We start from the raw sequence: 26,146 nt of genomic DNA, 5'->3' as shown, positions 1-26,146 counted from the left end.
AAAGACTGCATGTAAATGATCATCTTTCTAGGTGATATATGTATGCTGGGTTTTGTATATATTCGTAGTTACGTTTCGAAATAGCGAAAAATTAGAGAGAAGAAGTGAAATAATATTCATTACGATGCTTATATCACCTGAGACGACCTGCAGACCAGGTGGGTATGCATGGACCAAAACAAATACCTCAATCGGAATGTCTGGCGAATAATGTGCAACAAATGAGAGAGAAGGTACACGCAAAGCTGCTCGCTTGGCTCATACACACGAGAAGTAGTCGGTGGGGAGCGAGAGTTCCACGTTCCAAGTACTTTGGCGAGTACGCGGGAGCGCACTGCTTATTTCCATTAGTGTTTTTTGCACTTGAATCATGTAGGTTTCTCGTCTAAGGCTCCATCAAGTCAAAGCCTGGTCGCAGTCTTCACGCGTCATTCGGTTGGTTGGCATACATACAGCTCTCGATAAGTCAAGCTTGCACGCGCGTGTTGCTTCATTTGGAGTCACTTATTTTCGTAATTTTCGAGTGCCAGTTCTTTTTTTGGAGGTACATGGCGGGTTTACGTAATCGACTGGGTTCAATCAGCAATGTATTATTGGTGGTGGTTTGTGCAATTCAATAGATGCATCTGCTTAAAAATGGTCTACTACTAGGAGAATAATTTAGAATGTATTAACATTAAACTGCTGTTCCAAAATAAAACAATCAGGATCAGCCTATTTCTGCTAATGGTTGGAACGGTTATACTTTTGTACCAGTGGGATTATGTACGGAACTGAGCGGGCTACAGAAAGTGCCAAGGTGTATTACATTTTCAGTGGTTCCAACAATTAAAGCCCGTATCGTGTTGGCATTTTGTGTAGTGTTGAGTGTGGATTGCTGCAGCACAGTACAGAGTGAAAATAACGAATTTTAAAGTGAAAACATTCACCCCAGTGGCCGCAACCGTTTGCAGACATAGCTAAGAAAGATGATATTTTCGCTAGTCCACAGAGCTTGAAGCATGCAATACAGATGCAATTTCAAGTTTTGCAGCGATAAAAAAAAAACGATTGCAAGGAAGGAAGCCATCGGCCTACAATTGCGGTGCGCGGTGGGAAAAGCAACGACGGTCGCGGCTTGGAAGAGAAATCATGTGATGGAGCGCTTAAGTGAAATGCATTTCGTATGCAATTTGCCGTTATACCATCATCATAGTTGTTATTTTCTACCGTAGCTGTTTCCCGTGCCACCTGCCTACCCAACCACCCTGCTGGTCGCACGAAGGCAATTCAAGCGGAGTTCAAGTTTGGAGTTTTTCCATAATGATGCTCGGCACGTAAATCTGTAGGAATGCCATAAACTGGATCACCAGTGGTTCAATATTTCTTTGTATCGTTTGGCGTGGTAAAGTACTTTATCGAAACCCGATTAGATTGGATTGCTATAAGGTTCATGCTCAGAGAGGAACATTGAACAAAATATAACATCATAGTAGGATTATGGTAAAAATTTGAACAAGATGAAGCCTTCTAATCAATTTCATATTTTGTCAAACCGAAATTATGCGCCATTTAAGTGTTAGTATCATCATTTGTACCCTTTCTGTAGTTAAAAGTCAACTTGTCGTCATTTGTATTACTATCTACAACTCTGTGGTGGATCAATCGCTAAGAGCAAATTCACCAACTGCAAGATTCATATGGGTGGTCTACAATATAACTGAAACTGAAACAAACGTATCCCCAGCAAGCCGTTTTAGTTTTATTTATTCGAAAGGGTTCTACTGTCAAATTTTAAACTGGTACCCGCATACGCATGGCTGCCAGATGGCTGACTAAACGCTGCCAGCGAGAAAAATATGGCTGGCAGACATTCTGGTGACCGACTGCCTCGCCGCTGCCAGATATACAACTCAAACGATACAACCGTATCCACCAGGATTTTTCCACATCGAAATCTTTGACATTTTCAGTGAAGGTGAGAAGATGAAAAGGCTCGGCTAACTTAGATATAGGCTACTTTGTTTTGTCAAATTGCATTTGACAACCGTCACTGAATCAATTTTGGTAGCCGTCTGGTGGCCATGGCTGCCCAGGTAGCCAAAACGCTATACGGGTATAAGCTGCCGTTCTATTTTTTCTATATTTCATACACTGATAAAACGTTGCTGAGGCTGCCAGTTTATTTTGTTATAATTTCTAGATTTAAATTTTCAAACTGACATAAATTATGCATCTAGAACTAGAACACATCTGAACATGCCCTAAGTGTAATTATGGTACAACGATTTTTGCATCGTCGCTCTAAACAACGGTTTGAAATTTTAAACAGACTTCACCCTGCAATTCAGGAACTGGAATTCTAGATCGGGATATAAATTAAATGGTATCCTATGGAATTATAAGACCTTTCACTTAAACCTTATACGGAAGTCGTATCTAGAGAAAATTTAATAGTAGTGGAGACCGCGGCTAGACCAAACGACTTAAATATTTTATAAACCAGCAATTATTTCGATCCATGGATTAACTTTGTAAAGTTTGGCGTGAATCGTGTTCATATCAAAACGTGTATGTTTTACCTTTTTTTATATACATAAAAATAGGTATAAAATTTGCTCAATCTTTGGAAAAAATTTCCGAGGCCCGGAGTCATATACCAATCGGTTCAGCTCGACGAACGGAGTAACTGCCTGTGTGTGTGTCTGTATTTGTGTACAGAATAAATAGGCATAGATCTCATAGATGGCTGAACCGATTTTGATCGGACTGGTTGCAAATGGAAGGTCTTTTTATCAGTCAGAACGTTATTGTTTTCGTTCTTTGATCCGTTGTTTATTTTTAGAATTATATCAAGTTGTAAGTGAAAATTTAAATTTTTTTGACAATATCTGTCACAATTGTCCTCAAAAACAAAACAGATTCCAAAATTTAGAAATCCGTCCATTTTTAAATCAGAGATTGGCATTTTTGTGAAAATGATTTTTTCTCTCTATACCAGTAAAAGGAGTTTTCAGCGTTTCATGCTAAATCGATGTTTGGAAACAAAGTGAAACACGATTTTAATATGCACTTAAAAAACTGTGTACAACACCTAAAAGATAGTGTACAGCATCCTTTTCATGACATTTTGTGCAGTGAGCTGAAACCTGTTTACCTTTCTTATATATAAAGGTTATACAATCACTGAGAAAATTAACTTTCGAATCGATCGTCATGTACCATTTGATTCAGTTCTTCGAGATTAGCAAATATCAGTTTGTAGGTGTGTGTACAAAATACGTAGTCGCTTTTCTTGGAGTTGGTTATACGAATTCTCACAAACTTAGATTCAAATGAAACATATCTTAATCTTAGAGCCTGCTATTGAATTTCATGGATCAGGGTCATTTCGCCGAAAACCGTTTCGTCGAATGTCATTTCGCCGAAAGCCGTTTCGTCGAAAGTCATTTCGCCGAAAGAGTCATTTCGCCGAATGGGTCATTTCGCCGAAAGGGTCATTTCGCGCATTTCTGCAATTGTCTTTAATTGATTTTTAAATTTTTAATTTTTTAATTTATATTGATTTAAAATAAACACAAATGAATGATAATACGTCAACGCCCGGTTTTTGACCTACAATTGTACTCTGGACTAAAGATTGATTCATGAACCTCAGGAAGGAGTTCCCAAGGAAACTTGTTGACTACTAGTCACTAAGCATCAAATCAATTGCATATGTGTATCTACCAAGCAAATGTATGTGGTATTTTCCGTTTACTAAGTGAAAAAATATCTAATGCGGCTTTGTCACATCGATTTGAAAACTAGCTTTGATAGACCGGGCAAACGATGCGGTTACAGGTTTGTATACAAGAGGCCGCCGCTTCCGACGGCTTTATGCCGCCGAGCCATCTTGGCTTCGGTTATGTGGCTGCGCTACATCAGTTATACAGGAGGCATAGTAACACAAAAAAATAAATGATGTATTCGAAATTACCCTTTCGGCGAAACCACTTTCGGCGAAATGACCTATTCGGCGAAACGACTTTCGACGAAATGGCATTCGGCGAAACGACTTTCGGAGAAATGGCATTTGGCGAAACGACTTTCGGCGAAATGGCTTTCGGTGAAATGACCCGCTCCCGAATTTCATGGGCATGAAATTTCTCTATTTTCTCAGAGACCGCTTAACTAATTAAATTCAAATAAAAATCCATAGCCGAATTTTATCTGGATCCGACTTGAGGTTCTGGAGTAAAGGGGTAAAATGCGCGGAAAAAATCAGAAAAGTAAACTTTTAACAAAGAGGTCGAAAACTCAGAGATGGCTGGATCGATTTTAATCAAGCTAGTCACTAATAAAAACTCTCCACGGCGCCTAAATGCTATTTAATGTTAGTCCTTGTAATCAAAATATGTTTTGAGACTTAGATTTCACTCGATAATAGATATTCAACAAACCATAGATCGTTAAAATACTTCCATTTTTAACGGAGATATCGATATTTTTGCTCAAGGAACTTTTCTACTTATACCAGCAGTATGATAATGCGATGGTTGGAAGCAAAGGGAAACGATTATCGGTTCGGTTTTGGAAACATAATCGGTCGAAGATGACATATGTATTAGAAAAATGGCATATTTATATTGATTTAAACTGTTTACAGCAATGGTTGTTGAAAGAACATAACTTCTTGCATCCATAGACCATTCGAATTAGTTCGTCGATTTCGGCATATGTGTGTGACAAAAAATTTCACTCAATTTTATCGGAGATGGTGTGACCGATTTTCTCCATATCAGATTCAAATAAGATGTCTTAGATGTCCCAGTTAAAGCTTGCCGAAAAGAGCCAATCAAAATCGTTTAAGAGATGTCTTAGGATATCTTGAATACTTCTTGTTTTTTATTAGATCGTATTTTTGGTTCCGAAGTCACAGAGTGATTAGTGTAAAAATCTTAATTCCACATAAATTAATCGGGCTTATCGGGTTTGCAGATTTTACTAATCCATGACCAAATAAACTTATTTATGTTCTACCAGTATTCGGTTTGCGATCCCGGAATGTACCACTAAGTTTCATTTGGAATGCACTACGATTTCTCAAAGATGGCAACAAAACATCAAATCCATTGTAAAACAACCCTTACGTGAATTTAACTGACTTCGGCTACACAGATTTTCGAATCCCGGTACCAAAAGGTTCCGGAATAGTTCAATAGGCCCCATCGAATTTCATAAACAAAAAATCCCATTAAAATACTAAATTGATGAATTTTATCCGATGCCGACTGCCAACTCTGGAATTACAGGGTGACGAGTTTTTAAAAAATTCAAACCGTCATTGAGCTCAAAACTATTCCAATTTTGCCGACGTGTTAATTCATGGCCATACGAACCTTTTTGACTTATGCTGAAAGGGTTTTTAGTGTAAGTAGAATCGTAGTACTAGTCATTCAATGATTTTGAATGCTAAGAATCGTCTGCGAAGTCTGTTGAAACATAAAGACTAAATTCTACATAAGGAATGTAATATATTGGCTTTGCTTTTTGGTCCCGTAACCGGAAGTTCAGGAAGTACAGTAAACAATGACCAAAACCCCTCACCAAAATTACCAAAAAAACCAGTGGAACTCACAGCGACATGGACTTCTTAATCGATTTTCCCACGTTTAGATTCACAGGATTAATTTTGTGGTATCATACTATTTTTTTTTCGATCCGACTTGCAGTACCTAAATTACAGGGTAATGAGTGATTGAAATTTCAAACTGTCATTTGAAACGACGACCATCAAAATAATTTCATGAAACCTCAACACACCGAATAATATTCATGCAAAAATCACAAGCGGCTTGATAAAAAAGGTATCATCTCACTGCTAGGTGGTTTCAGCTCGTTTTTTACTGAACTTTTTGCTGATATTTGAATTCTGTCCATTGTAATGCCGCTCTGATTAGTACTTTAACACTATTGGTTGTAAAGTCGTTTGTTGTAAGTTATGCATTTTTTAATTGACTTAAAAATCTAAATCTAAAGAAAAGATTTTTCATGATATAGGGGAGACTGGGGTAACCGGTTACATTTGTATTTGAAAAAACATCCCAAGTAATCTATGCCGTTGTGTAGATTCAACCTTCTGCTGCAATTCCCAATTTATAATTTGGAAAAATATGCCCCTGGCCATACTTACCGTTTTGGATTATACTGGTGCCTGAATACCAGTTATGGAAATACCCTAAATAATGACCAAAAACTCTAAAGTGGACCTGGAATGCTCATTTTTTTTAATCGGACGTGCAGTTCCGAAATCACAGGGTGACTGAGTGACTGAGTGACTAAAATTTCAAATCATCACTTAATATGACAGTACGAAAAATTAGAAAAATCTTCTAAATTGGGCTCTAAGCTGTTTCAATATTTAATTATATTAGATGTTGATTGAACAAATCGAACTCCGTTACACCCGAGCCCAATCCCCCACCTGTGTGTGTGTATGTACAGAACATAGGGACGTAGATCTCAGAAAAATACTTTCATCAACTCTCCGTTTAATAGATATTTTTATACCTTCGGTCTGACTTCTAGGTCTGATCAGACCTTTACACATAATATGTTAACTTAAGGATAAAAACGAAAAAGGTCTGGCTGAACCCATCTGTCAGACGAAAAGTTGATGTGAAATGCTATCAAAATATTTCATTCTTCCTAACCACAATTTTTTAAGGTTAAAATTTAGAAGAAATGAAAATTTTCAAAAAATGTGAAAGAAATCAGAAATTTTTATTATTAATAATCAAACTTAATGCCTTTATACAATACGAAAATTTTTGACAATGACAAATATTCATGCAAAAACACATGCGGATTGATGAAAACAGGTATTTTCTCAAGTTTTTAAAATGTTGTGGATCATTCACCACTCAGGTCAAAATTATAGGCGAACATTATTTGTAGGTTTGGGTATCGATCTAGAGCAGGCAGTTTGAAAAGAATCTACTTATTCATCATGGTATATCCATCTCCGAGTGTATTTTTGTTTTTGCCTTTCTCATATAGAAAGGCTATGCAATCGCTGTGAAAACAGACTTTACAACTCGGTTTGTCGAAATCACAAAATGTCTGTGTGTGTATATATGTATGTGACAAACAATGTCACTCAATTTTCTTAGAGATGGCTTAACTGATTTTCACAAACGTAGATTCAAATGAAAGGTCTTATGGCCTCATACAATTTTCTTGCATTCCATTTAGACTTCCGGTTCCGGAATTACAAGGAAATATGTGCAAATTTAGTAAAAAATGGGCACTCAATTTTCTCGGAAATTTCTCAAAAGATTTTTACAAACTAAGAAGCAAAAATAGGTCTTAAACTTCTTCGAAATATTCCCGAAAAGTTGATCCAGATCCTACTTTCGGTTCCGGTATTAAAGTGCGATTTGTGAAAATTTTCAATTTCATGAGTATTTTTTCTCAAGCGATGGCAAAACGAGGTGCACATTTTCATGAAACTTACTGCTCATCCAGTTGGCAGATCTTGTTAGTTAGTGAATATATAAAACTACTTTTGGACTATTAGTCCCCGGTTTCCACTACCGAAAGCACCGATAATAGTGAAGAAAAGCTTCAAAAAACGGAACTCATTTGGATTTCTCAGCAACGGATAAACCGATTTTCACAAATCCTGATTCAATTTGAAGCTCCCATTGTCTTCAAAGATACTGTGCAAATTCATCCAGATACGACTTCCGGTTCCGAAATTATAGGGCGATGAGTGTCGAAACATTCAAATTCAAAATGACGATGCAAAACTGGTACGCGTCGGTACGTGCGGCTTGGCTCCGTTCGCAGCATGGTTTGTTCAATTTCGTTTAGCGTGCAGCGTTACCACATTAAAATTTATATTTTTCAGGTGAAAAAATGTAAATTTCTAATTCTTTGATTCAATTTGTACCTACTTGTTAGCGTTATTACAAAATCATGATAACGATGCTTTTCTATTAAAGTACATTTATTGCCTTTGCCATATAGAAAGTTAAAATCTTTTGAAAAATAGATAATAGTGAAAATTGGCCCAAGTATTTTATATCATTCGACACAGTTCATCGGGTAAAATGTGTTTAAAATCGCACACCGTAATTTAGAGCGACGATGCAAGAAAGGATAAGGTTCTTCTAGATTTAGCTTAAAACTGATTCAATTTGTAGGCTATATTAGTTACTCGCTAAATCAACCGACTTCGGCTATACTGGTTCCAAGTTCCCCAGTGGTCAAAAATTCTAAAACGATACTCACTCAATTTTCTCAGAGATAATTTGATCGATTTCCGCAAACAGGCTCAAATAAAAATTTCTATAGTTTCATAGGCTACTGTTTAGTTTCATCCTGGTCCGACTTCCGGTTCCAAATCTATAGGGTAAAGTGTGTTTAATCATTTAGTGCGATGATGCAAAATAAAGAAACCCCGGTGAACGACCAAAATAAATAGAATAAAGAAAATTTATTCTATGTTCACAAACTGAAAAGGTTATGTTAGTTTATACCCAAATAAATTTTCCTATTTTAATCAAGATAGAAAAAAAACTTTCTTCACAGAATCTTCTTGTGATATTTTTGAAAAAATAAGTAATATGAGAAAGGCATCATTACACCACTAGGTGGTGTTATATAGAAAGGCTATACAAACGACGAACTGAGCAAATGACTGTGTGTGTGACAAATATTGTCACACACTTTTCTTGGAGATGACTGAACCGATTTTCAAAAATTTAGAATCAAATGTAAGGTTTGAAACGATTTTTACATACTTGGATTCGAATAATAGGTCTTATAGTCCCATCCAAAGTTCCTGAATCTCATTTCGATACGACTTCCGGTTTCGGAATTACAGGGTAATATGCACCAAAACATGTAAAAATAATGTCACTCACTTTTCTCGAAGATGGCTTAACCGATTTTTACCATTTTATACTCAACTTCTTAAAGATCTTAACATGCCATAAGCATATCCCAATTTTTATTCGGATGTAAGCTCTGGTCCCGGAAGAAGGGTGCTTAGTGTAAAAATGTCAATTTCAAGAATATTTTTTTCTTAAGTTACCAACTCTTTAAATTGGTTAGTAAATTTCTCTACTTTGCAGATCATGATCATGTCTGTAACCAAATCAAGAATTGAAGATGATTTGCTGAGTTTTATCCAATTGCGACTACGGGTATATTTAATTCTAAAATTCAAACCGTCATAGAGAATCATAAAAAAATTGTAGGTCATAGTAGCGCATGGTTGTATGAACCGAATGTCACTATGCCGATTTTAAATTGAAGTATTTTGATAAATTTCTGCTGTAATATATAGAAGAAAATGAATAATAATGGAAAGGCATCATTTCACCACTAGGTTGATTAAAACAGGTTTTTGGTGAATAAATTGTAACGGAAAAACGTTTCTCAACATAACTTGTGGAAAAATCCCAACCAAACTTTGCGCAAGTTATTTCGGTGATCATACCTGTCAAACTAATTTTACCGGGTTACTAGCGATACGACCCTGAGCTAACTAATTGAAATTTCAACTAGCGATCCCACTTCCCTTGTTTATATTACGTTTACTTTCAATATGAGTTTAACGAATTGGAATAAGTTCAGAGAATTAAATGAAACGATCAAATATGACCAGTATTTTTCATTCATATTTGCTTGATTATTCTAATAGCTCGAAGTGCCGTTTCGTGTGTGTGTGTGTTCAGATTCATTTTTTCTAGTACGGATCAATTCATGGGGTCACACGTATTACGGTGATCGATTGCGGAGGCAAAGAAGCGCAAAATTTGGTATGACTTTGGAATCTTATACTTGAACAAAACGAAAGCACGTACAACCGAAGTCGTCCGTTTAGTGTACAGCAGGACGGTCCATTTTTTTGTTGTTGCTTGGATACGAGCCAAGCAGAAAACGCTCTTTACCATGAATAACACCAGGCATGCAAATAACGAGTTCAGTTGTGCTCGTCTCTTATTAAGTCAGGATCAGGAGCCCAGCTATGATAAACTGTCGCCTTGACGATGTTGAAATTTTGAATCCGAATGTTCTCGAATGATATACAATCTAGAATGTTGATACAAAACATACAAGGTTTGTTGTTATTTGGCTTAAGTTGTTTGCCAATTTCATAGCTCGTCATTCCCCTGATTTAGTTTATGAGCAATAGCATTCGAAACATGCAGTTCAGAATCATGAAACATAAATGGTCTCAAAGCAGCCAGGTTTATGAAGGGATTTTTATAAGTGAAGGATGAAAAGAATGAGAATGAGAGTGGGATGAGACAAAATGTTAGATTTTAGGTACGAGCTCTTGTTTTATCTTCATACGGGACAAATTTGAAATTCGGTCAACCCCCGATGAAATACTTCAGTGAAACCCGATGAAATACAAACGAAGTAAAAAATGAAGAACTCTGACACTGATGATGGCTTTATGTTGGGTGCCGAAAAACGTATCTGTACGTATACTGTGACAAGTAAAAACAAGTGACAGTATATAAGTATAGAAGAATTAAAGGGAATAAAACGTGCTGAATTCATTTAGCAGTGAGATGATACTTTTTTATATCAATCAGCATGTGGTTTTCGCGTCAATATTCTTCGATTTTTAGTTTTCATGATTTTGTTTTAATGACCTTCGTTTCAAATGACAATTTGAATTTTCAATCACTTATTTCCTTGTAATTTTGGAACTGCGAGATTAATCGAAGTTAGAAATCGAATGAAACCTTAAAATTAAGTTTTTGTCATTATTTATAATACTTCCAGTAACGGTATTCAAAGACCAAGAATAGTTCGTATGTCCTTGAATTAGTATGAAGAATAAATAAAAATAGTTTTGAGTCCAGCTTTGAAGATGTTTTGTTATCGTCATCTCATATGATGGTTTGAATTTGAAAAAAACTCATCACCCTGTATTTTCAAAAGTTTTAGTCGGAATCGGATGAAAATCACCAGTTTTGTATGGGACCATAAGTTAATATGAATTGTGTAGTGTAGTTATGTGAAATTTTTACACTAATCACCCTGTATCTCATGAGCCGCAAGTCGGATCTGATTAAAAAACATGCAGTGATATGATACCTTTTTTATCAATCCGCATGTGTTTTACCTTTTTTTTATATACACTAAGGTCTCCTTTTACACGGGGGTTACGTACCGTGTTAAAAAAATCCGTGTAAAATAAAACCGTGTTGATTGCGGAAACCGTGCAAAAAACCGCGTGGGAAATTTGACGATTATTTGTTTTTTTTTTATTTAAAATATATTTTATTCAGGCCTATTTGCGTACAAGCTTTACGTGGCCGATTTTGCTGAGTTTTTAGATAAAATTTTTTTGTATTGGATCTCGTTGTAGCCCTTTTTCTAGGGGGAGAGGAGCTTCCATTTTCCTCCTGCGAGGATTGAGGGGCAGTTTGTTCGTGGTTCGTCTCGTCATCCATTGCCGTGGTATTGTTGTTGATTTCGTTGCTAGTTGCTGTAGATGCGCCTTGTTGTACATTGTTTGCAGTTGCTGCTTGGTTGGATGGTAAGCTGTTAACTGCAGCTGGTATACTTTGTTCTATAGGGGATACGTTGGATGGTTTCGTTGAAGGGGATGCTTCACTGTTGTTGGTTACTGTCATAGGTGTACTGGGGTTGCTTAGGGTTGGTGTGAAGGAAGCACCGTGGTCCTTTGGTGTGGTTGTCTCCTTGTCCAGTTTATCACATGGCTTACCGTAGTGAACAGCTTTTTGGCAATATTGACATGTGGCCATCTGATTGTCATAGGTAACAAGTGATTTGCACGGAATTCTTGTATCTTGACCGAAAATCACATAAGAAGGTATAGGCCTCTTCAAGTGTATGCGTAATAAACGTACGCCATTTAGAATACCAGGGAAAAAATTCTTCCACTTTTCTTTTTCGATAGAGAGAATCTCTCCGTATTGGGACATAGTTTTGCGAATATATGAATCAGTGACGCTTGAGGGAAGATCATGCACACGCACTTCTATAGCACTATCTTCCATATATATTGGTATGTTGTACTTGATGTTTTCATGCTGCACATAGTGCACATTGTTATTGTCTTTTGCGAATTGAATTGCATCCAACTCTTTATAAAACTGGATGTAAACAACATTATTTGTCTTATTGCATTGAAGTAAATGCATACGTTTAATGTCAATATGCATTTGCTCCTTAAGCAAACCTTCAAGTTCTCGTATCGAAGGTCACTACACGATACTGTACTTGGCTTCTTCTGTCCCGAACGTAAGCGGTTTTGTTTTATCGACTGACTTGGATGAGATGTGAAACCGAACTGATTATTTGTTTGTTTTTTTTTTGATAAAATGTAACACAATAAAAACGGAAATCTATAAAAGCCTGAGGTTACGAGAAAGGTCTAGTCATACTTGATAAAACACATTGGAAGACAAATTAAAATTAAAACACTCAGGAAACACGTTGTACGATAAGCAAATTAATCTAAATGGCTAATGCTTTCTGTTTAATGAATTCGGTTTTCGAAAGAACGATAATACGTACAATTTAGAACGTTCGACTAAAGAAGTGCTGATAATACCACCCATAAACACTTCCACTGCAAATATAGCTTGAGAATAAGTTCTTTTCAATTCCGAAGTTGCGATGTGTAATAAACACTAACGATCTTAATAGTCATGTTCAACTAAACGAAGTGGAAAGACATGGGTATTAGATGAAGATCTATGCACGCAGCGACATAATTGAAGGGGAAGAATTCATAGAGATGAATATGGATCAAATTAGAAAAGGTATTACTATGTGTCAACTCATTTCATCGGCGTAAATCATAATCCTACTAGAGTTATATCATTCAAATGTGTATAAAATATTGTACTGCTCGATATGATGAAGAGTTGAAGAGATTAGTAAATTCGACTAGTTCTTCAATGCTAACAGATCGGCTGAAAAGTTCGTATCGTTTCTATGAGAGGGCGCCACTAGAATTAAATCCATATCATTTTCAGTTAGTACCAACCTTCAAAAGATACGTGTATAAATTTGACAGCTGTCTGATTATTAGTTTGTGAGATATTGCATTTTGAGTGAAGCTACTTTTGTTATTGTGAAAAAAATGGAAAAAAAGGAATTTCGTGTGTTGATGAAACACTACTTTTTGATGAAAAAAAGTGCCACCGATACCAAAAAATGGCTTGATGAGTGTTATCCAGACTCTGCACCGGGCGAAGCAACAATTCGTAAGTGGTTTGCAAAATTTCGTACTGGTCATATGAGCACCGAAGACGATGAACGCAGTGGACGTCCAAAAGAGGCTGTTACCGATGAAAACGTGAAAAAAATCCACAAAATGATTTTCAATGACCGTAAAGTGAAGTTGATCGAGATAGCTGACACCCTAAAGATATCAAAGGAACGTGTTGGACATATTATTCACGAATATTCGGATATGAGAAAGCTTTGTGCAAAATGGGTGAGCTCACAATCGATCAAAAACAACAACGAATTGATGATTCTGAGCAGTGTTTGGAGCTGTTATATCGAAATAAAACCGATTTTTTTCGTCGATATATAACAATGGACGAAACACGGCTCCATCAGACCTCGAGAGAATGCTCGCTGGTAAAAAATTTAGAAGCAATGAAGAGGTAATCGCTGAAACTGAGGTCTATTTTGAGGCAAAGGACAAATCGTACTACAAAAATGGTATCGGATAGTTGGAAGATCGCTATAATCGCTGTATCGCCTCTGATGGCAATTATGTTGAATAATAAAAACGAATTTTGACAAAAAAATGTGTGTTTCTATTAAACGATACGAACTTTTCAGCCGAACTGTTACGAAATTCTCGATGATATCAATGACGATGCTAACATCATACACCACAACTGAATGGAAGAGACGTTGTGTAATTTACGACAGGGATTGAAGATCTGTCTAATCATTTTATGGAACGGCAGTCAATGATCTCGTGAATTGTTGAGTGAATTATTTTAGTTAACTTTCAAACGTTAAATTAGCTATCATAATCGTTTTCTTACAGACAACCTGTTCCCTTTTTAAAATTTTTCTCAAAAATCAAATGACAGTGCTTCTTAAACTTTCATCAAAAACCGTGTTAATGGCGAAAACCGCGTAATTTCCTCCTTCAAACGCACCAGTTAGTCAATATAATAATCACTGTTGATCGATTTACCTTTTTCGAGGTAGTCAATGAAAATCACGCCATGCGTATCCCAGAAAACTGACGCCATGACTTTGCCAGCAGACTGCTGCGTTTTCGGACGATTTGGACGGCTTTCGCCAGCTGTGCGCCACTCAGATGACTGCCGCTTCGACTCTGGAGTGTAGTGGTGTACCCATGTTTCGTCCATGGTCACGTAACGACGCAAGAAATCCTTTTTGTTGCGAGTATATAGCGATAAGCTGCTTTCTGAATCATCGACTCGTTGCTGTTTTTGTTCCATCGAAAGCAATCACGGTACCCAGTTGAAAAAAACCATTTTCATGCTCAATTTTTCATGAAGGATAGTAAATACACTTCCATATGATATATGTGTCATCTCAGCAATCTCACGGAGCTTCACTTTACAATCTTTCATTATAATTTTTGTCACTTCACTCACATTTTCCGGTGTAACGACTTCCACAGGTTTTTTCCATTTTTTAAACAAACTACAAAACGACTTTACTCCAACCTCAATAACTCAGCTGTTTCTGGTCGGATCGACTTAAAATTTTGACCCGTTTCAAGCAAGGGTTAGTACTCTAGAAAGACGTGGTTACTGGTTTACTACGAGCGCCGTTTCTGCTTTAGTCTCGGGACTTATTGATCCATGTGTTATCTATCACAATTGTTCTTGATAACAAAATATTATTTCAGCTATCCAGCTATCGGTAATAGTTATCCAACAAGCCATAGATTGTCAAAATCCGTCCATTTTTAACGGAGATATCGCTATTATTGTGTGAATGACTTTTCGCCTTATTCCAGTAGTAAGAGTTTTGAGCACTGAATGACAAAGCAATGTTTGGGAGCAACGTGGAACACGATTTTTTATACAATTGTTTCTAAGTACCAAAAAGACTGTGTACAACATACTTTTTTATGAAATTTTGCCACGGCTCATGAAATTTTAGCATGAAATTTGAGCACATTCGTTTTTGGCAACAAAAGTGTTTGAATGTGACACATGTAAATCAGATGATGGCAGCATTTTCGAGTTGAAAGCAATTTCATAATTATATTGATAAATGCTGGAAGAACATAACACCCATATACCATTCGAATCATTTTGTCGAGATCAGCAAATGCGTGAGTGATAAATAATTTCACTCAATTTTCTCGGAGACGACTGAATCGTGTTCTACATATTCAGATTCATAAGAAAAGTCGTATACTCCCAAACAAGGTTCCTGAATTAAGTAATGATTCGACTTCTGATTCCGGAACTACTACAATGAGTGTTACTCATTTTTCTCGTAGATGGCTAAACCGATCTAAGATTAAAATGAAAGCTCTTAAGATTCTATAAAACATCTCGCTTTTTAGCCAGATCCAACTTCCGGTCTCGGAGATACAGGGTGATTAGTAGAAAAATGTCCATTTCACATAAATTTATCAAGTTTATCGGGTTAGCGGATTTGGACAGTCGATAACCAAATAATCTTATTTCGTTTTAAGTGGTATTCAGTTTTCGATTCGGGAGGTACCCAAAAATTTAATTCGCACTGCGATTTGTCAAAGATGTCTACACTGGTTTTCTAAAATGTTGAATCTAATGTAAACTATACAGCTCCTGAGGTTGATTTAACTGACTTCGGCTACACCGATTTTAGAATTCCGGTTCCTGTATCGAATCGTTTCTCAAAGGCACTTTGAGATTTCAATCACTCATTACCCTGTAATGTCGAAACTGCAAATCGGATCGAATTTGAATTTTAAAAACTCATCACACTGTAATTCCCGAATCGGAAGTCGGAATTGGGAAAAATTTACCAATTTTGAATGGGACCATAGATTTTTAAATTTCAATTTTTGTTTTTAAAATTCGATTTGGTCTTTTTCGAGAAAACGATTGAGCTTTGAGAAACGATTCGATACCGGAACCGAAATTCGAAAACCGTTGAAGTCGAAATCAGTTAAATTCACCTGAAGAGCTGTATAGTTTACATTTGATTCAAAATTTTTGAAAATTAGTGTAGACATCTATGAGAAAGCACAGTGCGAATTAAATTTTTGGGTACCTTTCGAATCGAAAACTGAATACCGCTAAAACTGAAATAAGCTCATTTGGTTATCGACTATCCAAATCTGCAAACTGTTATTAATTTCTGTGAAATGGACATTTTCATACTAATCACCCTGTATCTTCTAAACCGGAAGTCGGATTTGACTGAAAAGCAAAATGTTTTATAGGATCTTAAGACTTTTCATTAGAATCTTAGATGGTTCTTAGATTTCTTTTGAATCTTATATCGGTTCAGCTATCTATGAGAAAAATGAGTCACATTGTTTTAATTCCGTTTCACATATCATCCTGTAGTTCCGGAACCAGGAGTCGGATCCGAATGAAATTTAAGAACCTTGTTTGGAAGAACACGACTTTTCATATGAATCTGAGTTTGTAGAAACAGTGGAGCCACCTTCGAGAAAATTGAGCGAAATTATTTGTCATACACGCATTTGATGATCTCGACGAACTGATTCGAATGGTATGTGGGCGTTATGTTTTTTCAGCATTTATGGCTGTAAATAGTTTAAAGCAATACAATTATGAAATTGATTTCAGCTCGAAAATGCTTTCATCTTTGCCATCATTCGGTTTACATATGTCATATTCGAACGATTATGTTTCCAAAAACGAACCGTGCTAAAATCGATCCGAGGCAAAATGTCACGAAAAAGGATGCTGTCCTTTTGGTACTTAGAAAAAATTGCATGTAACAGTGTTAAAAATCGTATTCAAAGCATCTCTTTATCATACAGCGCGTTAAACTCCTACTACTGGAATAAGGTGAAAAGTCGCTTACACAAAACTATCGATATCTCCGTTAAAAATGGACGGATTTTAACAATCTATGGCTTGTTGGATAGTTATTACCGTGCGGAATTTAAATCTGAAAACATATTCTGTTTTCAAGATCGAATCTGACTGATATTGTAAAAAACTATAGGGATCATCCCCATAGGGTTGTTCGAGCCATTGATGTGGAACAAGGCAACCAAAATTTCTAATGATCTACAATTAAACAGTTCAATCAATCGTCACTCATTCAGTAATAGCCGTTCAACCGAGAAGGTTGTGTATAGAAGCGTACAGTTTAATAACGCTGGTTGGTTTACACGCGTTAAATACGACAACGGTTGAACTACAGGTAGAGACCTGTTGGCAGCAGCCGTTAAAACGTATAGTCGTGCTGCATAAGAGAGCCCTAGTGCTGGGCCAAGCTGGTGAAGGAAACAACAAAGGGCGTTTCCCAAACTCTACCCAGGCCGCAATATACAGCCACAAGTGCTGAGCAGGAGAGTGCAAAGGCACATCGAAGAGGAAGAGTGCAAAGGCACATAGAAGCAGGAGAGTGCAAAGGCACACCGGTGCGAAGGCACTTCGGTGCAGAAGCATATCGGTGCGGAGCATTAGGAAGAAGGAGACAAGACAACTCGGTCTTTCCACTGCCATACAACACGCAGGTATACACCGGTGACCTGCGCGTGTTACAGCTGGCGAAGACGAAAGCAAATCGGAATTCGAGTGGTGCTGGATGTCAGGTAGCAGTAGCATCACATCATATTCTATCGCTACAGTGAGCTTCAGCATTGTATCAACGTCCAGATACATCCAACAAGAACATCTAGAGCAACGAGGATCTACACGGCAGTGCAACGGAGATAGACAACAATTTCAAGGTAGAAGTTTTTTCTTTTCCTTTTGATTGAGTACTGTGTAGTGTTGGTTTCAAATTTTATTTTAAAGTTTAGTTAAAAATTTTAATGTAATGGATGAATCCATGGACGTAAATCCCAGCATGAATCCGATACCCCCACGAACGAAAAAATATCAGGAGAGCTCTTCTGGGCCTTGGATAGTCTTTTTTAGACGTATATCAAAGCCATTAAACATTTTTCAAATTAATAAAGGTTTGACATCACGATACTCTTCAATCAAAGAGATCATAAAAGTAAATAACGATAAAATTCGTGTTGTGGTAAATAATTTGAAACACGCGAATGATATTGTCTCTTCGGAACATTTCAATAAAGAGTATAAAGTTTACATACCCTCCAAAGATGTCGAAATTGACGGTGTTGTTACCGAAGCGAGTCTTTCGGTAGATGATTTACTCAAGCATGGTGTTGGTCGTTTCAAGAACTCTATGCTTGAGGGTGTGAAAATACTGGAGTGCAAACAACTGTACTCAGTAGTTCATGAAGAGGGAAAGAAAGTTTATCGCCCATCAGACTCGTTTCGAGTGACATTTGCCGGGTCTGCGTTGCCGTCCCATGTCTATGTCGATAAAATTCGCCTCCCTGTTCGGCTTTTTGTTCCAAATGTAATGAATTGTACGAACTGCAAAAAATTCGGCCACACAGCTACTTACTGTAGTAATAAACCAAAATGTATTAAGTGTGAAGGGCCTCATAAAGATAATGATTGCAACAAGGAAATTGAAAAATGTATTTATTGTGGGAATAGTCCTCATGATGATATTTCAGTATGCACTGCATTTAAAGTGCACAAAGACAAAATTAAGCTTTCTTTAAAAGCACGGTCTAAGCGCACATATGCAGAAATGCTTAAAACGGTCATTGATGTCCCCCCTTTGGAAACCGAAAACGGGTTTTCAAATCTAGAGGAACCAGAGGACTCTGACTCTGACGAAAATAGTGAAGGTAATTCGTTTATCACTACCCAAGGGTCAGTTAAGAGAAAGAAGTCTTCCTCCAAATTACCAAAAAAGACACCTAAAATTTCATCTTCAAAAAAAATCCCCGTGTTAAACAAAAAAAGTCAAAACCAAAGACTGTGCCTCCTGGTTTGTCAAATTCACAAACCAATCCAGGATCTAGTACAGAAAAAGATAATAATCCAGTGGGCTCCATTTCACAGCCACCAACAGGATTACTGAAGTTTTCGGAAATTGTTGAATGGATTTTCTCAGCATTCAATATATCTGAACCCTTAAAGACCCTCATAATGGCATTCCTTCCAATAGCTAGAACCTTTTTGAAGCAGTTATCAGCTCAATGGCCAATTGTCTCAGGTTTTGTATCTTTTGATGGATAATTTATCACCCGTCGCAAATGATACAATCACTGTCCTGCAGTGGAATTGTCGAAGCATCATGCCAAAACTTGATTCATTTAAAATATTATTGCATAGTCAAAAATGTGATGTATTTGCTTTATGCGAAACATGGCTTACTTCAAACATAGCTTTAAATTTTAATGATTTTAACATTATACGTCTCGATAGAGACTCTCCGTATGGTGGAGTGCTTTTGGGAATTAAGAAATGCTATTCCTTTTATAGATTAAACATCCCTTCAACTTCTAGTATAGAAGTTGTTGCTTGCCAAATAAACATTAAAGGCAAAGATATTTGCATAGCTTCGGTTTATATTCCTCCAAAAGCACAAGTTGGACAGCAACAGCTTAATGAAATGGTTGAAGCCCTTCCTGCACCACGATTGATTCTGGGGGATTTAAATTCGCACGGTATTATGTGGGGTTCCGTTTACAATGATAGCAGATCATCTTTAATACAAAACATTTGTGACAATTTTAGCATGACGGTATTAAATATGGGTAGCATGACACGGATCCCAAGACCTCCGGCACGCCCAAGTGCATTAGATCTATCTCTTTGCTCAACATCAATTCGACTAGATTGCACCTGGAAAATACTGCCTGATTTACACGGTAGCGATCATTTACCAATCATCATCTCAATTAGCAGTAGCAATTGCATTGCTACTTCCGCTAGTATTCCATATGATTTGACAAAAAATATCGACTGGATTAAATACCAAAGTAGTATCTCTAGTATTTTGAATTCAATGGAAGAGCTCCCTCCACTTGAAGAATATGACTTCCTCATTTGTTCGATTCTGGAGGCAGCAGAACAATCCCAAACTAAACGCTTTCCTGGGCCAACGACTAACAGACGGCCTCCCAACCCCTGGTGGGACAAAGAGTGCTCAGAGGCTAAACTCGCAAAACAAAATGCTTGCAAGACGTTTCTAAAACGGGGAGGAGGAACTCCTCAGAATTTTGAAAAACTTATGGTTTTAGAAACCAAGTACAAGAGCATACTTCGAGCCAAAAAATGTAGCTATTGGAGACATTTTGTCGAAGGTTTGTCAAGAGATACCTCAATGAGCACTCTTTGGAACACGGCCAGACGAATGAGGAGTCGTAACGTGGGCAATGAGAGTGATGAATACTCGAACCGATGGATATTTGACTTGGCTAGGAAAGTTTGCCCAGATTCTGTTCCTACGCAGAGCATTATACGGGAATCTCCTCCAAATAATGGTTTTATTAATAACCCATTTTCAATGATGGAATTTTCTATAGCACTCTTGTCTTGTAACAATAACGCTCCAGGGTTGGACAGAATTAAATTCAACTTGGTGAAGAATCTGCCCAACCTCGCAAAAAGACGTTTGTTGGAATTGTTCAACAAGTTTCTTGAGCAAAATATTGTTCCACCTGACTGGAGACAAGTGAAAGTTATCGCCATTCAAAAACCGGGGAAACCAGCTTCCAATCACAACTCATATAGACCCATTGCGATGTTGTCCTGCATCAGAAAATTGTTCGAAAAAAAATAATTCTACGACGTCTCGACACTTGGGTCGAGACGAACGGTTTGTTGTCAGATACTCAGTTTGGCTTCCGTAGAAATAAAGGGACGAATGATTGCCTTGCATTACTTTCGTCTGACATCCAAATTGCCTTCGCTCAAAAGCAACAAATGGCATCTGTATTTTTAGACATTAAAGGAGCATTTGATTCAGTTTCCATTGATGTTCTTTCAGACAAGCTTCACCAAAATGGACTCCCAGCGGTTATAAATAATTATTTGCACAACCTTTTGTCAGAGAAACACATGCATTTTTCACATGGCGATTTGGCAACACTCAGAAATAGTTACATGGGTCTCCCGCAAGGCTCATGCCTCAGTCCGCTCCTCTATAATTTTTACGTAAATGACATTGACAGCTGTCTAGTAACCCCATGTACACTAAGACAATTGGCAGATGATGGCGTGGTTTCAGTTACTGGACCCAAAGCTATTGATCTGCATAAACCATTGCAAGATACCTTAGATAACTTGTCCGTTTGGGCTGTTCATCTTGGTATCGAATTCTCTGCGGAGAAAACAGAGTTAGTCGTCTTTTCAAGAAAGCATGATCCCGCGCAGCTTCAGCTCCATATGATGGGAAGAATGATCCAACAGGTTTTAACTTTTAAATACCTCGGGGTGTGGTTCGATTCCAAATGCACGTGGGGAGGACACATTAGGTTTCTGATAACAAAATGCCAACAAAGAGTAAATTTTCTTCGAACAATAACAGGATCTTGGTGGGGTGCTCATCCGGAAGATCTAATAAAATTGTATCAGACAACGATACTTTCAGTGATGGAATATGGATGCGTTTGCTTTCGTTCCGCTGCAAACTCTCATATTATCAAACTGGAGCGAATTCAGTATCGTTGTTTGCGAATTGCTTTAGGGTGCATGCATTCGACACATACAATGAGTCTTGAAGTTCTGGCGGGAGTTCTTCCATTAAAAGATCGATTTTGGGAGCTTTCATCACGCCTGCTAATAAGATGTGAGGTGCTGAATCCCATGGTAATTAATAATTTCGAACGACTAGTCGAGCTTCGATCTCAAACAAAATTCATGACAGTATATTTTAACCATATGTCACAGGAAATCAACCCTTCAAGATATATTCCTATCCGTGTCAGCCTCCTAAATGTCCCTGACTCAACTTTATTTTTCGATACATCCATGCAGCGCGAAGTGCGTGGAATCCCGGATCATCTACGTTCGACGGAAATCCCAAAAATATTTTCAAGTAAGTTCAGGCATATTGACTCTGAGAAAATGTTTTACACGGACGGATCGCGAATTGAAGAAGCGACAGGGTTTGGTATGTTCAACAATAATGTTTCGGCCTCATTTAGGCTTCAAGAACCTGCATCTGTTTATATAGCAGAGCTAGCAGCAGTTCATTATAGTTTGAGTGTAATCGTCACATTAATTCCAAACCATTATTTCCTCTTCACAGATAGTCTGAGTGCAATTGAAGCCATTCGCTCAAACATGACTGGCAAGACTGAACCGTTTTTCCTGGGCAAAATAAAACAGTGCCTGAACGACATATTGAACAATAATTATCTAATCACTATAGTCTGGGTCCCGGCTCATTGCTCCATTCCTGGCAATGAAAGAGCCGATATTTTAGCCAAACGTGGTGCTATTGAGGGTGAAATTTATGAGAGACCAATTGCTTTCAACGAATTCTATAGCTCGTCTCGTCAAAGAACACTTGCCAGCTGGCAAGCTTCTTGGGATAAAGATGATCTGGGTCGGTGGATGCACTCAATTATTCCGAAAATATCGACAAAGGCATGGTTCAGGGGACTGGATGTGAGTAGAGATTTCATTCGTGTGATGTCCAGACTCATGTCCAATCACTACACGTTAGATGCACATCTCCTTCGAATTGGGCTCTCCGAGACTAATCATTGTGCTTGTGGCGAAGGTTATCGAGATATTGATCATGTCGTTTGGACATGCGTGGAGTATCGTGATGTCAGATCTCAACTAATAAATTCTTTGCGTACCCAAGGTAGACTATCCAATATCCCAGTTCGAGACATTCTTGCTTGTCGTGACCTTTCATACATGAAACTTATTTATCATTTCATAAAGAAAACTGGAGTTTCAATTTAATAAAGGCCCCTTTCAAGACTTAGTTCTGATCCCAGCTGCGTCCATGAGTTCAACCAATAGCTAAATTAAAATAAAAATAATGTAATGATACAAACAAACTCGAAACAGTTTATGAAATTATCAACAAAATGTCTGAAAATAACAGCTTATTTTATAATTTATAGAAGTTAATCGTTTGGTTCAAATAATATTTCCGAGTAGATTTCATAATTAATGACGAGTTACCTAAGATGATATTTAAGTAATAAGAGAATATGTTTTAATAAATGCAAAACGTTGTGACTATGTTAGAATTAAATTAGGATAAGAATATTATGTAAAAGTGATGCTACGGCGAAGAAAAACTTATGTAAACTGCCTTAAGAAATAAACGTATTCATGAAAAAAAAAATCAATCGTCACACTTTTGAATCCGCAATTGCACGAGAGTCTGCTCAGATTGATCTTGAACTTTGTTTGGCTTGATTTGTATTTGAATTTGCATTTGTATTTGTATAGCCGACGAAATTACACCAATATCCCAAATGTATGCAATTATATCTTTGTTCATACTTGCGATACGGATTTTGATATTTAAGCTACTCTTCGTCAAGCTTGTGTTCAAGTTTTGCATACAAGCAGTTATTTTTATAGCGTTAAGTTTCTCTACCATTCTGCGATTTCGGTTGAAGCGATAAACTTTTTCTCATTATCTATCGAGTTCATCGAATATAAATAAGAAATTAATATTAAGCACTCAAAATTTACCCTAGGATAGATATCAATTTCTCAGGCGAAACGACATTAAATGGAATTTCATCCGAGCTTGTATGACACAAGATCAGAGCATACCAATTAAAGCTTCAAATCGTTTACCAAGCTACCTCTAGCATGCTACGCGTAGGACTGAAACGTTAGCTATAATTTCGCTTATATTTATAGATTTGCTTGCTACCAACAGCTTCGCTTTTACATCGATTGACCAATTAGAGCGATGCGTTCCCTTTGATATATCGCTTACTCCTTCAAAACCGTCGTCTATGGCAGGAAATCCTGTATGCTGGAGATTTTTAGCAGACAAAATAGGACACTGCTCTCTACTATGGCTACTAATAAAAATTTCAATCATTCATAATTGAATGATGAAATAATATTAATAATTGATACAAAATAGAATGAGCTGTAAGTGTTTAAAATCTGACCACATTTCGACGTGTATTCTTGAGTTTCTGATTTGCACCCCTATATAGAGAACAAAGATGTGTTCCAGATTAAAAATTGAAAATTTTGACATAAAACTTCGTATAAATCAAAAAGTAAACATCCGATCTCAACCAGAACCAGGAACCAGAAGTCGGATCCAAATGAAATTCAGAAACCTTATATGGGAGCATAGGACTGTTCATATGAGTCTAAGTTTGTAGAAATCATTTAAGTCATCTCCGAGAAAAATTTATTAAATTATTTTTACACACAAATTTGAACACAAGTAGTGTTCTTCCAGCAATTATTGTTGCAAACAGTTTAAATCAATATAAATATGAAATTGTTTTGAAGGGAGTCTTTCTGTACTATGGGAAACCTTTTCAGAATTTACCCTCTGAGAGAATGATAAGTTTTTGATTGTGAATATATCTTTTTGTATTCAATGTAACAATATAAATTTTGCTATATGCCATCGGAAATATGGTCAACAATTTATGATTTTGTTTGTAGCAGTGTGAGATAACTATAAATAACAAAGATTTAAGATATCTTAAAGTTTTGGAATCGAGGAAGAAAATACATCACGCTTGCTTCTATTCTCGAACTCAGGCGACGGTTTTTGATGTGGACAGATATGTATCAATCTTGTTGTTCAACTTGACGTGTATAAGAGAAAAACCATGGTCGAACTAATATCATTTCTTGTTCGATAGATAGAAACACACTAGTGGTTTACCCAATTCGTCGTTTGCAGGCAAAATGGTATTGTTATTCATAGTGGACAGCTGACCTTCGTAATTATTCCGTAACTGAAGGCCGCCATTCACATCAAGTGATTGAAAACTGTATCCAGCAATTTTCAATTATTTCTTATCAAAGAAATCAAGTGCCTTAGAAAAATTAAAAAAATTTAAATTACATTGAAGCTCCAGTCTCGGTATTAATGAATTTCGCACCTTAGAATAGTTACAATTCTGAAAGCAAAGAAGTGAAGCTTGCACAAACCGATGTTCAACACTCAGAAGTGTGAAGAAAGTGTGTCAGTTTTATTCGTACTCACGTCATCTCCGAGACATAACTCCGCTATTACCCACCCGGTTTTTTTCTTTTGAGTAATCAAATATTTTTTATGAAATTTTAATGGAGATTACAGGAATTACTCACTTTACTTACAATAAAACATTCAAATTTCTTCCCAGCCATACACTGGTCTAGGGCTGTTGATACTCCTCTATCGGTCGGGTTCGGGTCAAGAAAATATAAAATTTTCGGGATAACAAAAAAATGCCGTGAAATTGAATTTGGAATAGAATAAGTTCCAAAAAAATATTCTATTAGACATTATTATCGGCAAATCAACGTAGAATATGATGATATTGTACAATTCGCTAAACAGATATCGTCAAAATGAAGTACAATGCAACACAATGTTCGAGTTTTACTTTCTTTATGAGGGAATTCAATTTTGTGTATAATCTATATCTATATATATAAAAATGCAGAGATCATTCTTTGTAATCGCATCACGTAAGAACGGATGGACGGATTGAGATGATATTTTTTTTGTTTGATCAGTTTTTACCCCCGCCGGGTTCGTACATCAAAAAAATTAGAAAAACTTGCCGGAAAAGTGGGAAAAATCCATAAAGTGGTTTTGTATAGACAATGGAATTTTCCACTGAAAAAGTCGCCAATGATTGCTAGATAGGTGTTTGGCGTATAACGAGTTGCATAAGTGTTTGGCCGTCGAAGAAAGAAATACTAGATCGTTGAAAGAATCTTTTGGCGCGCAATGAGTTGATTTGTGTGAAGTGCATGCTTGATTGGTTCGTCATTCCGAGCCACGTGCTTAATTGGGTATCAACATTGTTGCCTACTAAAGGACTGGTGGAATTCCAGAATGTGTGCAATGGAGTCAGATGAATACTATTGGTCAGTAGGAATCAACAAAAAGTTTGTGCTCTAGAAGCGCTGAAGTCAAACTAAGAGATTTTGCT

The 26,146-nt window shown here is 37.0% G+C and overlaps 1 protein-coding gene across 1 annotated transcript in view; it reads left to right on the top strand.

Moving 5' to 3' along the window:
- The first annotated feature begins 385 nt into the window (after window positions 1-385).
- LOC131427991 (alpha-tocopherol transfer protein-like) overlaps window positions 386-26,146 on the top strand; it is a 78,923-nt gene continuing 53,162 nt past the window's right edge. The window contains exon 1 of the mRNA XM_058591616.1: window positions 386-544. The gene's annotated coding sequence lies outside the window, so the exon portion shown is untranslated. The remainder of the gene's footprint in view (window positions 545-26,146) is intronic.

This window comes from Malaya genurostris, chromosome 2 (assembly GCF_030247185.1).
Source record: "Malaya genurostris strain Urasoe2022 chromosome 2, Malgen_1.1, whole genome shotgun sequence".
Taxonomy (NCBI): domain Eukaryota; kingdom Metazoa; phylum Arthropoda; class Insecta; order Diptera; family Culicidae; genus Malaya; species Malaya genurostris.
Note: the sequence above shows the minus strand (reverse complement) of the source record. Positions and strands in the feature narration are given on the sequence as shown.